The following is a 19,332-nucleotide window of genomic DNA, read 5'->3' as shown; positions in this document are numbered from 1 at the left end:
GAGTGCAGTAGCGAGATCTTGGCTCACTGCAACCTCCACCTCCCAGGAGAATCAAGCGATTCTCCTGCCTTAGCCTCCTGAGTGGCTGGGACTACATGCATGCGCCACCATATCTGGCTACTTTTTTGTGTCTTTAGTAGACATGGGGTTTCACCATGTTACCCAGACTGGTCTTGAACTCCTACCTCAAAGGATCTACCCGCTTTGGACTCCCAACGTGCTGGGATTACAGATGTGAGCCACTGTGCCTGGCCAACAACTTGGCTTTTTTTTTTTTTTTTGAGACGGAGTTTCACTTGTTACCCAGGCTGGAGTGCAATGGCGCGATCTCGGCTCACTGCAACCTCCGCCTCCTGGGTTCAGGCAATTCTCCTGCCTCAACCTCCTGAGTAGCTGGGATTACAGGCACGCACCACCATGCCCAGCTAATGTTTTGTATTTTTAGTAGAGATGGGGTTTCACCATGTTGACCAGGATGGTCTCGATCTCTTGACCTCGTGATCCACCCGCCTCGGCCTCCCAAAGTGCTGGGATTACAGGCTTGAGCCACCGCACCCGGCACAACTTGGCTTTTAATAGTCAAATAAGAAATCCTTCATGGAAAGAGAAACCAATGAATATTCTGAGACTCTGTGGTACCTTTCTGGACATAAAGCTTAAATAACACTCATATGCTCAATCTACCCTTTTCCATGAAATATTCTATATTTCCCATTAAGTCTTTTTTATTAATTAATTCATTCAATAAGTATTTACTGAGCATCTGCAATGTGCTAAACACTGTCCTTGGCACTAGAAATATAACAATGAACCAAAATGACAGTTTCTAACATCACTAACATATACTCTTAGTGTGAAAGGCACACTAAAGACACAAGCAGCTGTGTGCAGTGGCTCACATCTGTAATCCCAACGTTTTGGGAGAAGAACACGCTTGTAATCCCAGGTACTCAGGAGGCTGAGGCAGGAGAATAGCTTGAACCCCGGATGCAGAGGTTGCAGTGAGCTGAGATTGCACAACTTCGCTCCAGCCTGGTCAACAGGCTTTGTCCCCAAAAACAAACAAACGAACAAACAAATAAACCACAAGCAAATACTTAGAATAATGTAGGTAATGCTATGAAGAAAAATAAAGCAGGATAAGAGGACAGGACAAAGCATGTTATTGTGGTAGGCAAAATTCTAAGATGGTTCCCAAGATTCTTGGCCCCTGGTATACGCATATCTTCCCTGAATTATTAAAATAGTAATGTACGTATTGCTGTGATTAAAAGAGGGATCTGAATTAGATGACCTTAAGATAAGGAGATTACTTAGCTGGGGCTGACCTAATCACGTAAAGCTTTAAAAGCAGAGAGTTTGCTCCAACGGATTGCAGAAGAGGAAGGGGGCCAGCTGGCAAGGAATGTGGTCAGTCTCTAGCTGCTGACAGGAGCTCCCAGCTGACAGCCAGTAAGAAAATAGGGACCTCAGTCCTACAATGGCAAGGAACTGAATTCTACCAACAAGAATAAGCTGAAGGCTGGGGCCAGTTGCTCCCATCTATAATTCCAGCACTCTGGGAGGCCGAGGTGGGTAGATCACCTGAGGTCAGGAGTTCAAGATCAGCCTGGCCAACATAGCGAATTCCCCGTCTCTACTAAAAATACAAAAAATTAGCCGGGTGTGGTGGCGGGTACCTGTAATCCCAGCTACTCAGAAGGCTGAGGAAGAATCCCTTGAACCCAGGAGGTAGAGGTTGCAGTGGGCTGAGATCGTGCCATTGCACTCCAGCCTGGGCAACAAGAGCAAAACTCCATCTCAAAAAAAAGAGTGGGCTGAGAAGAGGATTTTCCCTCAGAGCTTCCAGGTGAGAACTCAGTCCAGCCCAACACCTTGATTGATTTAAACCTTGAGATACTCTGAGCAGAGAACCCAGTCACAATGCGCCATACTTCTGACCCTCAGAACTATACACAGAACTAATAAATAGGTGTTGTTTTAACTTGCTAAGTTTGTGGTGACTTATTATGCGGCAATTAACAAAAAACTAATATGATTATTTAAGTCTAAGCTGTCAGAGATAGTTTCCTGAAAGAGGTGGCATTCTAACTCAGACATGAAGGAAATGAAGGAACTAGACACAGGGGAAGAGTGGTCTAGGCAATGGGAATTTAGACACCATACGTCCCAGGTAGCAATCTGTCTGGCATGTTCAAAGAACAAGAGGGCCTGGTGTGGCTTAAATAGAGTGAGCAAGGAAAAGTAAGGCTGGAGAAGTGGCTGGGGCCAAATTATCCTGGTCATTCTGATGGTGGTGGTGGCAAATCTCCAGAGATTGACCCCCAGCAATTCCAGCCCTTCCTCTACATGAATACTCCTCCTCCTATCAAAAGGTGGAGATTATGTCCTATTCTGTGAATTTGGGCTTTGACTAAGAGAATGGGGAGAAATTTTCTGGGACTTCTAAGCCCAGGCAACTTCTGTTGACTCCTTAGATTATTGAGCTACCATGTAAGAAACTCAGGCTAACCTGAGAAACAGGTATGGAGGATGAGAAACCATACAGAAAGGCAAAGGAGCAAACACCCAGAAGCATAATAGTGACACAATCTGACACCGTTTAAAAGGACCACTGTTATGTGGTTCTTTCAAATTACATGGGACATAAATAGAAGGAGGCCAATTAAGACAATGCTTCAAACAGTCCATGGAAGAGAGAACAATCTCTTAGATCACAGTGGCAGCTACAGAGGTGGTGAGAAATAACTGGTATTCAGTGGATATTCTGAAGACAGATCCTACTGAATTTGCTGATAGATTGGATATGAGTATCAGAAAAAAGGAGGAGACAAAATCACACTCAAGTCTGAAGCTGGGGGTCACTAGGAAAGATTCAGAAATCAATAGAAAAGATTCAGAAATCAGTGTTTTCTGGATAAAGACTAGAAATGCCAATAATAGAGAACAATCAGCAACTTAATAAAATTGTTCCACTTATACATTAAATAAACAAGATATTGTTATAATCATGAGGAGTCATGCTTTGATCAGTGGATATCAGATTGTTAGACTTTTGCTACTCTGAAGAAAGTGGGATTTTCTTTAAAGGATAATCACAAATGGTTACAACTGGGTACTTTTCAAAGTAATTTGATGAATCTTTGGCATATTTATCTAAGACAATCCAAATGTGGCAAGAAGACCCATGTTACCATAGAGTTCATTCCTGCTTAGATATACTCAATGTGAAACATGCTGTAAAACTGTACCAAATTTAGATAATTCATTTCAAGGCTCAGGCCTGCCTTATTGTCTTTTATTTATTTACTTTTATTTTTAGAAACAGGGTCTTGCTCTGTCACTCAGGCTAGAGTGGTATGATTGTAGCTCACTGCAGCCCTGAACTCTTGAGGCCTGCCTTATTTTCTAGATGTTAAATCCTATACACAGGCCTCTTTACAAAGTAAAGCTACACAGCTGAAAGCGTATTTTCAAGAATGGCATTAGGTCACATTATGTAGACAGAAGGAGCTGACACCTGTAAACAGCAAGTCCTGGTGTGCTGAGATGGATGTTTTCTAGCATAAATGCCATTGTTGCCTATGAAACAGACTAAAAATGATTAATAAGAACCTTGTTGGATACAGGCCTTGGGGGACTTTAGGGCTGCTTTTTGTGTAGGTTATTTGTTTGTATCTCAGAAATGAAAACTCGTGTAATGTGAAGATTTAGAGAACTAACAAACAAGTGAGTTTATAATCTTGACCAAATGCCACGTCTCATCCCAACAATGAAAACCTCCCACTCTATCATTTTTTATATATTTGTCTTTTAAAAGGCACCCTTTGTCTTTTAAAAGGTGAAAATGGACCTGAGTTGGGTGCTACTGGAGTACTGTTTTCTGGATAAAGACCAGAAATGCCAGTAACAGAGAAGAACAATCAGCAACTTAATGAAATTGTTCCACATATACGTTAAATAAATGAGATATTGCTATAATCATGAGGAGTCATGCTTTGATCAGTTGCTATCAGACTGTTAGATAAAGCTGCCTAAGGATTTTAAAAGTTTGGGTATCCTACGGCAGAAGCTAAAAAGAAGGCAAGGTTGATACTTTCAATAATCAAATCCTAAGTGGGAATCAAACATTTGGTTATTAGACATAAACAGATTTCACATATTTATCAACTGTTCTGGGCTATTCTAGCTGGCATACATTTTAGTTACCACCTCTCAAAAAAAAGTATTTTTTTGATGAGGCAGAAAGACACATACCTGAGATCCATTATCAAATGGATTACTCTCTACCTCTACTGTTTTAAAAGCTTTGGCTCTGGAGTAAAAGGACCTGGTTTCAAATTCTAGTTCCTCAAATTAGCAGCTGTGTGACATGGGGTAAATAACTTGATCTTCCCGAGTCTAATTCTCTCATCTATAAAATGGTGATAATAGGTTCTATTTCACAGGATTTTTGTAAGGAACAAATAAAAAACCCCTCATGAAAAGCATGCTTTCACTTGTTTTGAGCCTTCCAAGAGGAATAAATGAATTATATTAAAAAAAAAAAAAAAAAAAGAAAAGCATGCTTAGCACACCACCTAGCATACAGTCAAGTGCTCCACAATTCAACACTCTTAACAAGCCTAATACACTGTTGGACTTGAGTTTTCCCCTCTTTTTGAAGTACATTCTTCTTTTTCACTATATATTTTTTCCATTTTAATTTTCAGTAAAGTATAACATACATAAAAATGCTTAATCTTAAGTGTACTCAACTAATTTTCACAAGGTGAACATACCCACATAACCAACACCCAGATCAAGAAACAGATCATCATGAGACTCACCAGCCCCTACTGTGTCCCTTTTCAAGTCACTAGTCACCCTGAGAGTACTCCATATAGTTATTAAAAAAAAAAAAAAAAAAAAAAATTTTTTTTTTTTTAAACCATTCACCTATACAATTTGTAGTACCATAAAAACATATAATTCTCAGGAATAAATCTGATAAAATTTGGGCCAGGCATGGTGGGTTCAAGCCTGTAATCCCAGCACCTTAGGAGGCTGAGGTGGGTGGATCATGAGGTAAGATCAAGATCAACCTGTCTAACATGGTGAAACCATATCTCTACTAAAAGTATAAAACATTAGCCAGGCATGGTAGCACACGCCTGTAGTCCCAGCTACTCAGGAAGCTGAGGCAGAAGAATGACTTGAACCCGGGAAGCAGAGGTTGCAGTGAGCTGAGATCACACGCCACTGCACTCCAGCCTGGGTCACAGAGCAAGACTCTGTCTAAAAAAAAAAAAAAAACCTGATGAAATTTGTGTAATATTTATAAACTGAAAACTATAAAACATTGCTGAGGGAAATTTTTAAAACACTTAAATAATGAAGAGATATACTATAGAAATTGGATCTACTAAGATGTTTATTCTTTCCAAACCGACCTACAGAGTTAGTGTAGTATCAAAGTCTCAGCAGGCAAATTAACTCACTGATTCTAAAATTTGTATAGAAAAACAAAGGACATAAACTTAACCAAAATATTCCTGAATTTTAAAAAAAAGGTCGAGTGTGGTGGCTCACGCTTGTAATCCCAGCATTTTGGAAGGCAGAGGTGAGGGGATCACTTGAGGTCAGGATTTTGAGACCAGCCTGGCCGACATGGCAAAACCCTGCCTCTGCTAAAAATGCAAAAATTAGCCAGGTGTGGTGTGTGTGCCTGTAATACCAGCTACTGTGGAGGCTGAGGCAGGAGAACTGCTTGACCCCAGGAGGTAGAGGCTGCAGTGAGCCGAGATGAGATTGTGCCACTGCACTGCAGCTGGGATGACAGAATGAAGCTGCATCAAAACAACGACAACAACAACAAACCTCCACAAAACCCTTTAAAAAAAGATGGAAGACTCAGACTAGTGAATTTCAAGATATGTAATAGTAATCAAGATAACATGGCTTTGGTGTAAGGACAAAAGTGTAGATCAATGGAACGGAATAGCAAGTTCAGAAACACATACAGCCAACTGACTTTCAAGAAAGATACCAAGGTAATTAAATGGGAGGCTAGGCATGGTGGCTCACACCTGTAATCTCAGCACTTTAGAAGGTCAAGGCAGGCAGATCACCTGAGGTCAGGAGATCCAGACCATCCTGGCCAACTTGGTGAAACACCATCTCTACTAAAAATACAAAAATCAGCTGGATCTGGATGTCATGGCTCATGCCTGTAATCCTAGTTACTTGGGCAGCTGAGACATTAGAATCGCTTGAAACTGGGAAGTGGAGGTTGTAGTGAGCCTAGATTGTGCTACTACACTCTAGATTGAGTGACAGAGCGAGACATCTTCTCAAAATAAATAAAATACATACCTACCTTTTTAAAATAAAATTAAATTCAATAAGGAAAGGATAGTCTTTTCAACAACTGTATATCCATAGAGGAAATGAAGTTTGTTCCTAACTTCTTACCATACACAAAAATTAAGTTGATTCTGTCTTTATATGTAGAAGCTAAAACTATAAAACTTCTAAAGAAAACACAGGAGAAAACTCTGATGTTCTTGAAATACGCAAACATCATAAAAGGAAGAAAAAGTCAGTAAATTGGTGTATGGCAATGTTTAAAACCTGATTTCCAAAAGAAACAGTTAATAAAAATGACAAATCACAAACTGGAGAAAACATTCACAATAAACGTATTTCACAAAGGACTTGTATCCAGAATCTATTAAAAACTCTTAGAACTCAATAATAATTTTTTTTAAAACCCTGTTTAATAACCATTTAATAATTTTTTTAAAAACTTTTTTTTAATAGGCAAAAGATTTGAACAGATACTTCACAAAAAAGATCCACAGATGACCAATAAGCATACGAAAAGATGTTCAACATCATTAGTCATTAGGGAAATGAAAATTAAAATATCAAGACATTATGACACACTTACTAGAATGGCTAAAATTTAAAAGACTGACAATACTCAGTGTGGGCAAGAACGAGGAACAACTGAGTCTCTCATACATTGTTGGCAGTTATGTTTAATGGTACAACCAGTTTGGAAAACAGGTTGACAGTTTTTTTGTAAAGTTAAACATATACTTACCAAATGACCCAGTGATTTCACTTTAGGTATCTACCCCCTTAAAATGAAACACAGTTCAACACAAAGACTGGTACATTAATGTTTTTTGCTTCAAATATTAATAAAAATCCAAAACAGTAATAATCCAAATGACCATCAAGAGATAAACTGGTAAACAAATTGTGATGTTTCTGTAGAACGGAATAGTACTCAGCAATAAAAAGAATAAATTACAGACACACAAAATGATAAGGATGAATCCCAAAAATGTGCTTAATCAAAGAAGCCAGGTACAAATGAGTCCCTTATGATTCTACTTGTATGAAACTTTAGGAACAGTAACTCTAATTGTTAGAAAAATATATCAGTGGTTGCCTGGGGCTGCACGTAGGGATGGGACTGACTGGGGAAGGGTACAAGGGTGTTTTTGGGGCAATGAAAATGTTCACTAACTTGATTGTTAAGCAAGTTGTCAAAATTCATTGAACCATATACTCAAAATGGGTGTATTTTATTATATATAAATTATATTTTAATAAAGTTGATTTTTAAAAAACTTCTGGCTGGGCATGGTGGCTCGCACATGCAATCTCAGCACTTTGGGAGGCCGAGGCAGGCAGATCATGAAGTCAAGAGATCAAGACCATCCTGGCCAACACGATGAAACCCCGTATCTACTAAAAATACAAAAATTAGCTGAGTGTGGTGGCATGCACCTGTAGTTCCAGCTACTTGGGAGGCTGAGACAGGAGAATCACTTGAACCCAGGAGGCGGAGGTTGCAGTGAGCTGAGATCATGCCATTGCACTCCAGCCTGGCGACAGAGCAAGACTCCGTCCCCCCAAAAATTAAATAAATTATTAATTAACTGGGCATGGTGGCGCGGTATCTATAATCCCAGCTACTCTGTAGGCTGAGGCAGGAGAACAGCCTGAACCAGGAAGTTGGAGGTTGCAGTGAGCTGACATTGCACCACTGCATTCCAGCCTGGTGACAGAGCAAGACTCTGTCTCAAAAACAAAAACTTCTAAGGGTAGAGTATTCTTACAGATAAATCCACTGTAATATGAATTTTATTTGTAACTAAGATATTATGTTTGTAGAGAAATCCAGAGATAAAGGTCTTTGTTGTCAAGCCCCTTTCTTCTACCATTCTCCAATACCGATTTTTCTACAACTATCTAAAGTAAATGCAGAAAAATTCCAAATTGAGAGCACAAATTGTGTGAGGACACAGTGAAAAAGTTCAATGATTAAAAAAATCAAAAGGTTGTATATTAGAGTGTTTGGGAGATAGGATAATGGTTACAGGATGCAGTAGAATTGATTTTGCTTTCCCAACAAAAGCCTGATGACTCAACCACTACTGTTCAAGTGTCTTGGAAAGTTGACAAACAGCCTCAGCTTAATGGTAAGTTTCTGCCACCCCTGCACATCTCCCTCTTCTGCTTTTCTGTTTATAGTGAACAGCTGTCTCCAAAAGAAAAGAAAAGAAAGAAGGAGACAGAAAGAAGCTGTCAGGTGACAAGCACACAAAACAAAGGGAGTTAAGTATTTCTAGAGCTGTCCTTAAGCTTAGTTCTCAAAGGCTAGGGGCATTTCCCCTCTGAAAACATATTGTATGTACCACTTTCAAAATTACCATGAATTTCTCTGAAGCTGCAGCCTGGGCCAGGAGGGAAAAATACAGTTGATGGTTTGACCATCGACTATCATTGTAATACTAAGTTTGCTGACTTTACTAACTGTATTATGTATAGGTTGGGAAATACATAGTGGACTGACAGAACTTCATGGTGAAATAACAAATATTTCTAGTTTGCATGCAAAACTTGCTTTTACCAAAAAGGAGGGTGTGGTAAGTAGAGAAAGATGTTCCAGACACAAGATACTCTTAAGAACTAGGGTTGCAAGGGCTAGATGAAGAAAGTATTTATGACAAGAGAGATGCAAATGATAAAAGGTATCTAAGGAATCCATTTGGCTTAGAGAAGGACTTTAAGGAAAGGCTCTGGCATTGAAAACTATGGTGGGGAAAGGGGATAAAATGATTAAATACTAATTTAATTTAAGAATAAAATAGGCAAGGGCTTTGCAGGGGGGGTAAGGCTGCAGCCTAGGAGGGACAGGACAAGAATTCTGACTAAAGGTGGAACTTTAGTGGTACCAATCAACCAACAACAGTTTATTGTGTAACTACTCTATGCCAGGCACTTCACCAGGTGACAGGGAAACTGCTGTGAACAGGCATACAAAGTGTCTTTGCCTTCTCTCAGGAGGAGAAGAGAAAGATCATATATAAATATGTTAATTTCAGAAATCAATAATGATTGTAAAGAAAACAAAGAAAGATAAATTAAGGAGTAAAGGGCCAGGCATGGTGGCTCATGCCTGTAATCCCAGCACTTTGGGAGGTTGAGGTGTGTGGATCACTTGAGATCAAGAGTTCAAGATCCACCTGACCAGGCCAACATAGCAAAACCCTGTCTCTATTAAAAATACAAAAATTAGCTGGGTGTGATGGCATGTGAACCCTTGCTTGAACCCGGGAGGCAGGGGTTGCAGTGAGCCGAGATCGCCCACTGCACTCCAGCTTGGGCAACAGAGTGAGACTGTCTCAAAAAAAAAAAAAAAAAAATTAGCTGGGCATGGTGGTGTGCACATGTGGTCCCTGCTCCTTGGGAGGCTAAGGCACAAGAACTGAATGCCTGGGCAACAGCACGAGATCATGTCTCAAAAAAAAAAAAAAAAAAAAAGAAAAGAAAAGTAAAGACTGCAGCCTACTTTAACTGGAGTGGTCAAGAAATGCCACTGAAGGGGTAACGCCTGAGCTGAGATTTGAATGACACGTCAGTCTTGTAAAGATCTTGGGGAAGATCCTTCCAGACAGAAGGAAGAGCAAGTGCAATGGCATGTTCAAGTGAAAGACAGAAGGCCAGTATGGCTAGGCAGAATGAATAAGAAAATAGTGGGAATTAAGGTGGCTGGGGGTAAGATCATATAAGGCCTTCTGGTCCACCCTACAGAGTTTAGCTTTCATCTGAAAGGTAAAGGAGAGCCCCTGGAGGTTTTGAAATAGTCACGTATGGCATCGTCTGATTTGTGCCTTAGAAATGTAATACTAGCTGCCACACAGAGAATGGACTGGGGCTGGGCTGGGAAGGTGGGGAGGGGATAATAAGAGCAAGCTGCAAAAGGAGAGGAAGAAAGATCAATTAGAAAGCTGATAAAATAATCCAGGCAAAACGTGATTACTGCTAGGAGATTAGGCAGTGTTTAAAAGAAATATATTTTAACTCTCACGACAGAGGAAGGAGGAGGAGGAGAAAGGCGCTGTTGAGAATTGTAAGTCTAGGTCATAATATACATTTATTTTAGTATAATAATTTACTACCTCATTAAAGCTGATCCTTTAGATATTTAGTCTGGTACATGAATCTGGATAAGATTAATGTGTTCTTGCTCCTGTGGCCAGGAGAAACAAGGCAAAACTTACAAGGATTTTGAGGGAGAAGGGGAGTTTTTTTTTTTTTTTTTGGGGTGGAGTTTCACTCTTGTTGCCCAGGCTGGAGTGCAATGGATCGATTTCAGCTCACCGCAACCTCCACCTACCAGGTTCAAGCAACTGTCCTGCCTCAGTCTCCTGAGTAGCTGGGATTACAGGCATGCACCACCATGCCCAGCTAATTTTGTATTTTTAGTAGAGAGAGGATTTCTTCATGTTGATCAGGCTGGTCTTGAATGCCCAACCTCAGGTGATCCACCAGCCTCAGTTTCTGAAAGTGCTAGGATTACAGGCGTGGGTCACCATGCCTAGCCAAAGAAGAGATTTTTTTAAAAAGTCTATGTTATACTCTCTATAGGCTGTTGTTGGGCTTTAGTTAAATAAACATCCTAAAATGATGACTTTAAAAATCTTTTCCAATTATTTTCCTTTGTTTTATTTATAAAAGCATCCCTTTTTTTTTTTTTTTGAGATGGAGTCTTGTCCTGTTGCCTAGGCTGGGGTGTAATGGTGTGATCTCTGCTCACCGCAACCTCTGCCTCCCCGGTTTAAGCTATTCTCCTCTCAGTCTCCAGAGTAGCTGGGATTACAGGTGCACACCACCATGCCTAATTTTTTGTTTCTTTAGTAGAGACAGGGTTTCACCATGTTAGTCAGGCTGGTCTCGAACTTCTGAACTTGTGATCTAACTGCCTCGGCCTCCCAAAGTGCTGGGATTACAGGTGTGAACCACTGTGCCCGTCTTTAAAAAAAAAAAAAAAAAAAAGTCAGCCAGGTATGGTGGCTTATGCCTGCAATCCCAGAACTTTGAGAAGTCAGGGCAGAAGGATCATTTGAACCCAGGAGTTTGAGACCAGCTTTGGCAGCAGAGTGAGACTCCATCTCTATAAAAAGATAAAAAAAATTAGCTGTGCATAGTGGTACACACCAGCAGTCTTAGTTACTTGGGAGGCTGAGGCGGGAGGATTACTTGAGCCTGGGAGGTTGAGCCTGCAGTGAGCCGTGGTCATGCCGCTGCACTTCAGCCTGAACAGCAGAGTGAGATCTTGTCTCAAAAAAAAAAAAGAGTCCATATTGCCATTGCCATGGTTAAATTGAGAGAAAATAGGATTGTCTACATTTTGATTAGAATGGAAAGAGATAAGTAAGCACACCTAGTGATGAAGATGGTGATAGCAGGAAGACCTAGATTCCTAAAGAGCTAGAGTAGAAAAAAAAAAAAAAAAAAAAAGGGAACCCAGAAGGGATAGAGCCCGCTGGCACCTGAGCATCCTCTTACAAGCAGATTTCAAGATAAATTTAAAGAATTTAGCCATAAATTGAACATGCAGAAAAAAGAAATGAATGCTCAAAAGTGGGATAACTTTTAACATTCTACTTTTAGTTCTTAAAAACTCTGTAACTCTCAGTGATCAAAGGAGTAGTCCATTACATTTTTTGCAGTAGGGTGGGGAGTGGGAGTACAAATGAAAAGAAAATGGTACATACAGAATGGGGCACACATTTCAACAGATGCAAACATCATATTTCTCAGTGGGATTATTGTATTAATATTTTAACAGCCTCTACTAAATATGATTACATATTAGGTGAACTCATAAACATGTCAGATCTGATTAGTGAACATGGAAGACAGGAAGGGGCAGATTTGTCAGCAAAGGGAAAAGTTCACATTATGAATCTGAATGATTTCTAATAACCAACAAGAAAAGGCTTGCAAGTCATTTCAATTCTTTTAAATAAAACCTAGTAGGAAATGAACTGACATTGTCCCAGTATATATGATTATTTAATGATTGGATACTTGCCAATCATTTTTTCTTTTTACTAAATAGGAAAACCCATATATAAAATTCATCAAAATCAGAACAAAGCCATCTTTCATTATTTTCTAATTTTTAACACAGTTAAAGGGACAGGATAGTCATTTAACATTTTTAGGTTTTAAAACTGAGACTCTTGCTTCTTTATTGGCCCCCTCCTGCAACTTTATAGCTTCCAGGGTGATAGGTTCTTTTGTTCTAAACCAAGAAACTCACAGCAGTTTAATTTACTGCTGCATTATTATAGCTACTAACTACACACACCTCCAAGGCTGGTAAACCCACTGATGTAGACAGTGCCACCTTAAAAGGATTTTTGGATGGGTCCTAGTGGTGGGGGAAAAAAAAAGGACATAATGTTTAATTATAAGAAATGATTGAAATAGGCACAGACATACCCTGGGTGCCTCTGCACTGCAGCAAGCTCTAAACTTGTTATCGTTAATGGTTTAAATTTCACTGTGCTAATCATTTCAGGACACAAGCCTTTCTTGATAATCTAATGAATTATTCCAACATCCTTCAGCAAAAAAAAAATCTTCCATGACAGCACTAATTACAAGACGTTTTCCCAGTGCTTATGTAAAATATGACAGAGCAGCAGCTTAGGGAATTGCAGAAAACTGCTTCTAATTTCCACTGAGAAACTGACAAACACCTCTCTTTCATCTCTCCCAGCTCTCAAGTAAGATTTAACTTTCTCATTTAGTTAATTACCGAGTGAGGATCATCATTTCCCCGGATCGGAGCGGCACAGAGCCTTTATCGTGTTAACTTGTGAACTTGATCGATGGCTGCTGCTAAAACTTAATAACTTCACCCCCTGGCAAATTGTAAGATAAATATAATAGGAGAAAGTCTGACAGTAAAAACCTGCCAGAAATGAGCACTGTGTTTATGTTTCTTTGCAGGCAGCAAAAAATCAACCGACAGCTTATTACTGGTTGCGTGTTACTTATATTTAAAAGACTCCAGGCAGTTAACTTTCCACGTACTGTTAAAGCTTTGCTCACAAGATGGGAAAAAATGCACCAGTGATATAGACTTAAGGAAGTGAGAGAAGAAAAAAACAAGGAGAAGGGCAATGCAAGGGAACAAAAACATTGAATAAAATCTTTTAAAATGTCATGTTTATCTTATTAAATGTTCAATAAGCATATATAGGCATAAAATCCTTCAAAAATAATTCTGGATTCCTAAGATATGGTATGAACTATATCTAGAAGCAAAGCCAGAGAATTTTACTCACTCAAATTTTTTCAGAGACCATGAGTCCATGCCTGAAGAATTCAATTAACTGCAGAATTCCTAGATCTCTTTTCAAAAACCCCTGCAGCCAGAAACCATTTGCTAACTACATCATTTAACCCTTTGCGAAACAATGAGTACACTATAGCTAGGAAATAAGCAAACTTCAGTTGTCTAGAGCACTTCATCTGGTCTTGCCATTCACCTTCCATACCTAGCCTTAGTCAACTGGGACTGAAACAGTCTGCTGAAAGATTTCCTTTCGGTCAATTTTGAATCTGAGCTTGGAATTTTAACATTTAACTATGACAGAGTTGGCATCTTGGCTTGGTACAGCATGACTGCTATGCTTTTTATAATCAACACTACCAAGGACAACAAACAAGGTGTATAACAACAGCCGAGCAGGTGCTCATCAATACCTGTCCTCCCCACCCCCAAGACTGATAACAGAGCTGAAAACAAATCTGTATATAAATTACCAAGTCTATCGGACTGAACACTCTCCTAATATTGAAATATTATAGAAACAAAACATGAACTAAATTTTGGGAGGACAGAGAAAGGCAGTAAAGGTCTTATAGGACTTAGGGTTGAAGCCTAATTGGTGAACTGTATTTAACATCCACCATGTGCCATAATAGTGCCAATGAACTGAAGGTTTCATGCTTCAGTCCAAAGGGCCAAGATTTTGAAAGGTAAAATAATTTGGAAAACTGAACCTCAAAATAGCAAATCAAATTCATCTTCAAAAAGAATCAAATCTGAGTCATTTTGTTTTCACTTTCATTAAACAAAGATCTATGGGGGGGTCAAGCAAAGAATATTTAATCCATTTTCTAAAAATAGCATTTATAGTACACACATTTTAGTAAATATGAAAAATTCAAAAACACAAAAACATAGAAATTGCCCATGATTTCAACTATCTACAAAGAGATAATGTTCACATGTTGGTGGGTATATATCTTTCTGGTTTTTATTTAAAAATTTATTAGTCAAAAAAAATTTATTAGTCAAGGGCCTAATGATGGCTAATAGTCATGATGGCTCAGGCCTGTAATCCCAGCACGTTGGGAGGCCAAGGCAGGCAGAACACTTAAGGTCAGGCGTTCGAGACCAGCCTAGCCAACATGGTAAAACTCTATCTCTAATAAAAATCCAAAAAAAAAAAAAATTACTTGGTTGCAGTAGTGTATGCCTGTAATCCAGCTACTTGGGAGGCTGAGGCAGGAGGATTGCAACCGGGAGGCAGAGGCTGCAGTGAGCCGACATCGCACCACTGCACTCTAGCCTGGGTGACACAGTGAGACTTTGTCTCAAACGATAAATAAATAAATAGTCAAATATTTGATGGATGTGGGGGAGGGCAGAGTGTATCTGTGCCATCTAGAGAATTCTTTGTTCATAATAGCAAATTGATCAGAACAGGCAAAATTAATCTTTGCTGAACACCTTAGAGAAGTCATGATATGATCCTGGAGACAGAATTATAGGTTATTACAATGGGGGAACAGAAAGGAGGAGAGGATAGAGGAGAAACGAAGGAGAGCCGAAGGGAGAGAGAGAAGTGAGGAGAGGAAGAAAAGGGAAGGGGAAGGGAGGAAATAGGAAAGGAGAAGGAGGAAAGGAAGGAGGAGAGGAAGGGCTAAGGCTAGAGAATAGGGTAGGAGAAGAAGAGGAATGACAAAAGTGACTAAGGATTGGGGAAAGGACAGTAAAGACTAGGCAGTGGGGTAGGTGAGAGATGGGAAAAGGATGAAGGAAGAGGGATAATCAGGGCTAGGGAAAAGATGGGGACAGGGAGAGATAATGAGCTGGGGAAGAGATGGAGGGAGATGGCCATAGGAGAGATGAAGTGAGAAATAGGTGGGAAGGGGGAGAATGAATATAACCAAATGCAAAAGGGACCTAGCATTATCAAGCTCACTGGCTCTAAGAGGAACAATATGTTTGTTGGACAAATATCCTCTCCCACACAATAAACATCAAGAGGGAGTGGAGATGAAAAACTTTTTTTTTTAAACCACTACTTAATGTTTCAGGCAGAGTAATAAAGTTTAATTGTCTGGAATCTGGTTATTCTTTCTGCATAACTTCCTCAGGTGGAGGTTGCTCACCTAGATGTTAAATAATGTTAAGATTACCAAAACAAAATTTCTGTGAGGCTGAAAGTTGAAACGAGAGTCTTCTGCACAACTTCCCCCTAACACCCTCCTCCCTTGAGTTAGCATTAGAAAATTAAGTTCTAACATAAGCAGGGAATACATCAGTTGTCAAAGGAATACACAGAGGCATATGTAAAACAGTTAAAAACTGCATGGGAAAAATACAGTCAAGTTTAAATAAAGAAGGAAGAAACTACCCTGCTCCTCTTTGTGCTCTAATCCTTTGATTTCTGTGTTCTAGAAAAAGGCCTCAACAACTTGGTACAACTTGCTCCTGAAAAAAAAGCCTTTGAGAAGCTTTATCTAAAACCGGGATTAGGAAACCACAGTTTTTTGGATAGGATCTCAAGAAGCCAACTCAGCTTTCTAGAAGAAATTCAACTTTCTCCAAATGCTTGTTAATGCATGTTAAATGCAGCAAGAAATAATCCTACGAGGCAGCAGCACAGGCCTCTCTTAGCTGCAGTGAATGAAGTAAATGACTTGTAATTTCTGGAAGTCTTGGTTATATTCAGGTAAAACTTTAATAACCCTGGGAACATCAAGGGACTAAAGACATTTCTCTCTGGAATTCTTTGGTAATTGTTTTCTTAATTTATCCAGGAAAAGCTTAGTTTAGATGCAGCATCTGTTTTTTCAGCAGAGGTGATCAAAATAACTTGCTCAGATTCACACAACTTAATAAAGTTTAGGTTTCAAAATGCAGTTGTTATATAAACTGAACAGTTTTTCTAAAGTGAAATTCTGATCCCCTTCCTCTTTTCAATGACAATGAAGCTCCAAGTCAATGACTATGACTAAATGTAGAAGACCAGGACTGCATTGCATAGATGGATAAATGCATTTCTATAACCAAAAGAGGTTTACATATGCACCAAGACCAAAAGTGCCACACTGAAGCCAGCTTAAATGTCTTTCTGAAGAAGTTTATGTTTATGTAATAGAATATCACAACAAAAACCATCATAATTTGGCACTGATTCTATCCCAGCTCTACTATTTACTTGGAGTGTGATCTTGGGTAAATTAATGAGCTTCTCTGGGCTTCAAATCCCTCATTCATAAAATGGTGATCGTTATAATACTTACCTGGAATGGCTAATGTTACGATTAAAATAATACATATAAAGGTATTTTCAGAAGAGTACCTGGCACATAGTAAGGGCATAAATTGTCCTGAGTTTTAACCAGAAAGGATTGTAATCTACACAGTTACTTATTATAATTAGCTTAATGCTACACTGTATTTAAATACACTCTTCTTTGCTTTTACAATAATTTTATGTCCAGAAACTTTCACTTTAAAAGTGACCCTCACATAAGTTTTCAGTATCTATATAACAGCAGCTCAAAAATATTTGATAAACTGAATTGTTAATCTAAACGAATGAGGGGGTGGTATTGTTTTTTGTGAGTACAATGATAAAATGTCTTATGGTGTAAACATTTGGAGTCCCCTTCTCTCACCAAGGAGGAATGAAGGAAATCAATATATCACTATATTGATGCTTTGTCCACAGGCACTCCAATTTGGCAATCTAATCCATTTTCTAAGATTCATATGCAAAAATTTAAGAACTAAAATAAAACTGAACTTTCAAAAGGAATGATGACTAACAGCGGTTTCATGTTTTGTGAAATTTAATAATTGAAGAAGATAGGAAATAGCAAAAGGAAGCCCTCGAAAATCTTCTACAATATGGAATAAAAGACATTTGCACATTGATTTTTTTTTTCTTTTCAATCTTTCAGACTACTGCTACAGTGTATTCCTATAACAACCAACTTTAGTGAAGGAAGAACAGTAAGGAAATTATCAGAATGGTAACAAGACTCTCAGTGCATAACTCTAATTTTTAAAATCCATTTTAACAATTTCTACCAAAGAGCTAACATCCTGTAGGGCACAGAGTACATTTTGCTTCCTTCTGATTTGCAGCATTGTTTTAGAATCAGCAAAGACAGAGCCAGGGCAGAAACCAGACTAAAATTCTGGCTGTTGTCAGTATCCTCTCCTTTCTCTCAGAAACTAGCAAAAAGACTCTACTACCCTGTAACTTTGGAGGTTATTTGTATGTCCCCTACATGGGCACCATTTTTAATGGGGTTTCATAGACCATAAATTACAGATTTTTTGTTTTTCTGATAAAAGACACAGAATTTTGAGGGTCACCAAAAATGGTTTGTCTGTTTAACCCATAATAAGAATGGGACAAACTCCTACCAGGGGTTTTGTGTAGGTGTTTTCTGTGAAGAGAGGCTGTAATAAGAAAATGAAAATCAGGGAGTCACCTCCATAAAATTTATGCACTTGATTTAAAAACAGAACTTGTGGGCTGGGCGTGGTGGCTCACGCCTGTAATCCTAGCACTTTGGGAGGCCGAGGCAGGTGGATCACAAGGCCAGGAGTTCAAGACCAGACTGGCCAACATGGTGAAACCCCGTCTCTACTAAGAAATACAAAAATTAGCTGGGCATGGTGGCTCGTGCCCGTAATCCCAGCTACTTGGGAGGCTGAGGTAGGAGAATTGCTTGAACCAGGACCCAGGAAGCGGAGGTTGCAGTGAGCCGAGATGGTGCCACTGCACTCCAGCCTGTGCTATAGAGCGAGACTCCATCTCAAAACAAACAAACAAACAAACAAAACAAAACAAAAACCAAAAACCAAAAAACCCCAAAAAACAGAACTTGTATCCTTTCTTTGAAGAACTTAGCTTTTCTTAGAGCATGAAACAGTTTCTATAGAGACATTTTCTGGTTTACTACCTAACCTTTCTATTTCACCTGGGAGTGGTTAAGTTCATATAGAGCACTATAAATATGAGGCTTAAGGGTACTAACTCTTTCCCATGGAATTTTTCTATGCATCAAACACTGTAGTTTATTTCTATTTTCAATTTAAGGAATACATACTGAAATTTGATGCTCTGGAAACAAACCATTCATGAAAAAGTTTTCCTATAGTTGACATATATGCTTTCATGAAGCCTAAAAGCAAAAGTGAGGCAACATGATGCTAAAAAGATTTAGGCCCAGTCTAAATCACTAATTAGCTATACAACTAATTAGCTACTGGCACAGGATCTCATCTGTAACATAAGTGAGTGGATGGGATTATCTGAAGCTCAGTCTGGCTCTTAAACTTTGAGTCTATAATCCAGTTCTACTGTAAGTTAAAATAAAATTGGGTACATAAATTTAGGAATAGAGATTCATTCTTCACATTTTTTTACTTAAAACCCATCATATTGGAGTTTACGCTTACACCTCAAAAATTTTTTTTTTTTTTTTTGAGATAGAGTCTTGCTCTGTTGCCCAGGCTGCAGTGCACTGGTATGATCTCAGCTCACTGCAACTTCTGCCCCCTGGGTTCAGGAAATTCTCCTGCCTCAGCCTCCCAGGTAGCTGGGACTACAGGTGTATACCACCATGCCTGGCTAATTTTTTTGTACTTTTAGTAAAGAAGGAGTTTCACCATGTTGGCCAGGCTTGTCTTGAACTCCTGACCTCAGGTGATCTGCC

At 39.1% G+C, this 19,332-nt stretch overlaps 1 protein-coding gene across 9 annotated transcripts in view; it reads right to left on the bottom strand.

Annotated features, from left to right (window-relative positions):
• The window catches only part of BTRC (beta-transducin repeat containing E3 ubiquitin protein ligase), a 193,104-nt gene that overhangs the window by 35,205 nt on the left and 138,567 nt on the right, over nt 1-19,332 (bottom strand). The gene's annotated exons all lie outside the window — the stretch shown is intronic.

Source organism: Sapajus apella, unplaced genomic scaffold (genome assembly GCF_009761245.1).
Source record: "Sapajus apella isolate SASKATOON/1434 unplaced genomic scaffold, GSC_monkey_1.0 scaffold13, whole genome shotgun sequence".
In the NCBI taxonomy this organism is placed as follows: Eukaryota; Metazoa; Chordata; class Mammalia; order Primates; family Cebidae; genus Sapajus; species Sapajus apella.
Note: the sequence above shows the minus strand (reverse complement) of the source record. Positions and strands in the feature narration are given on the sequence as shown.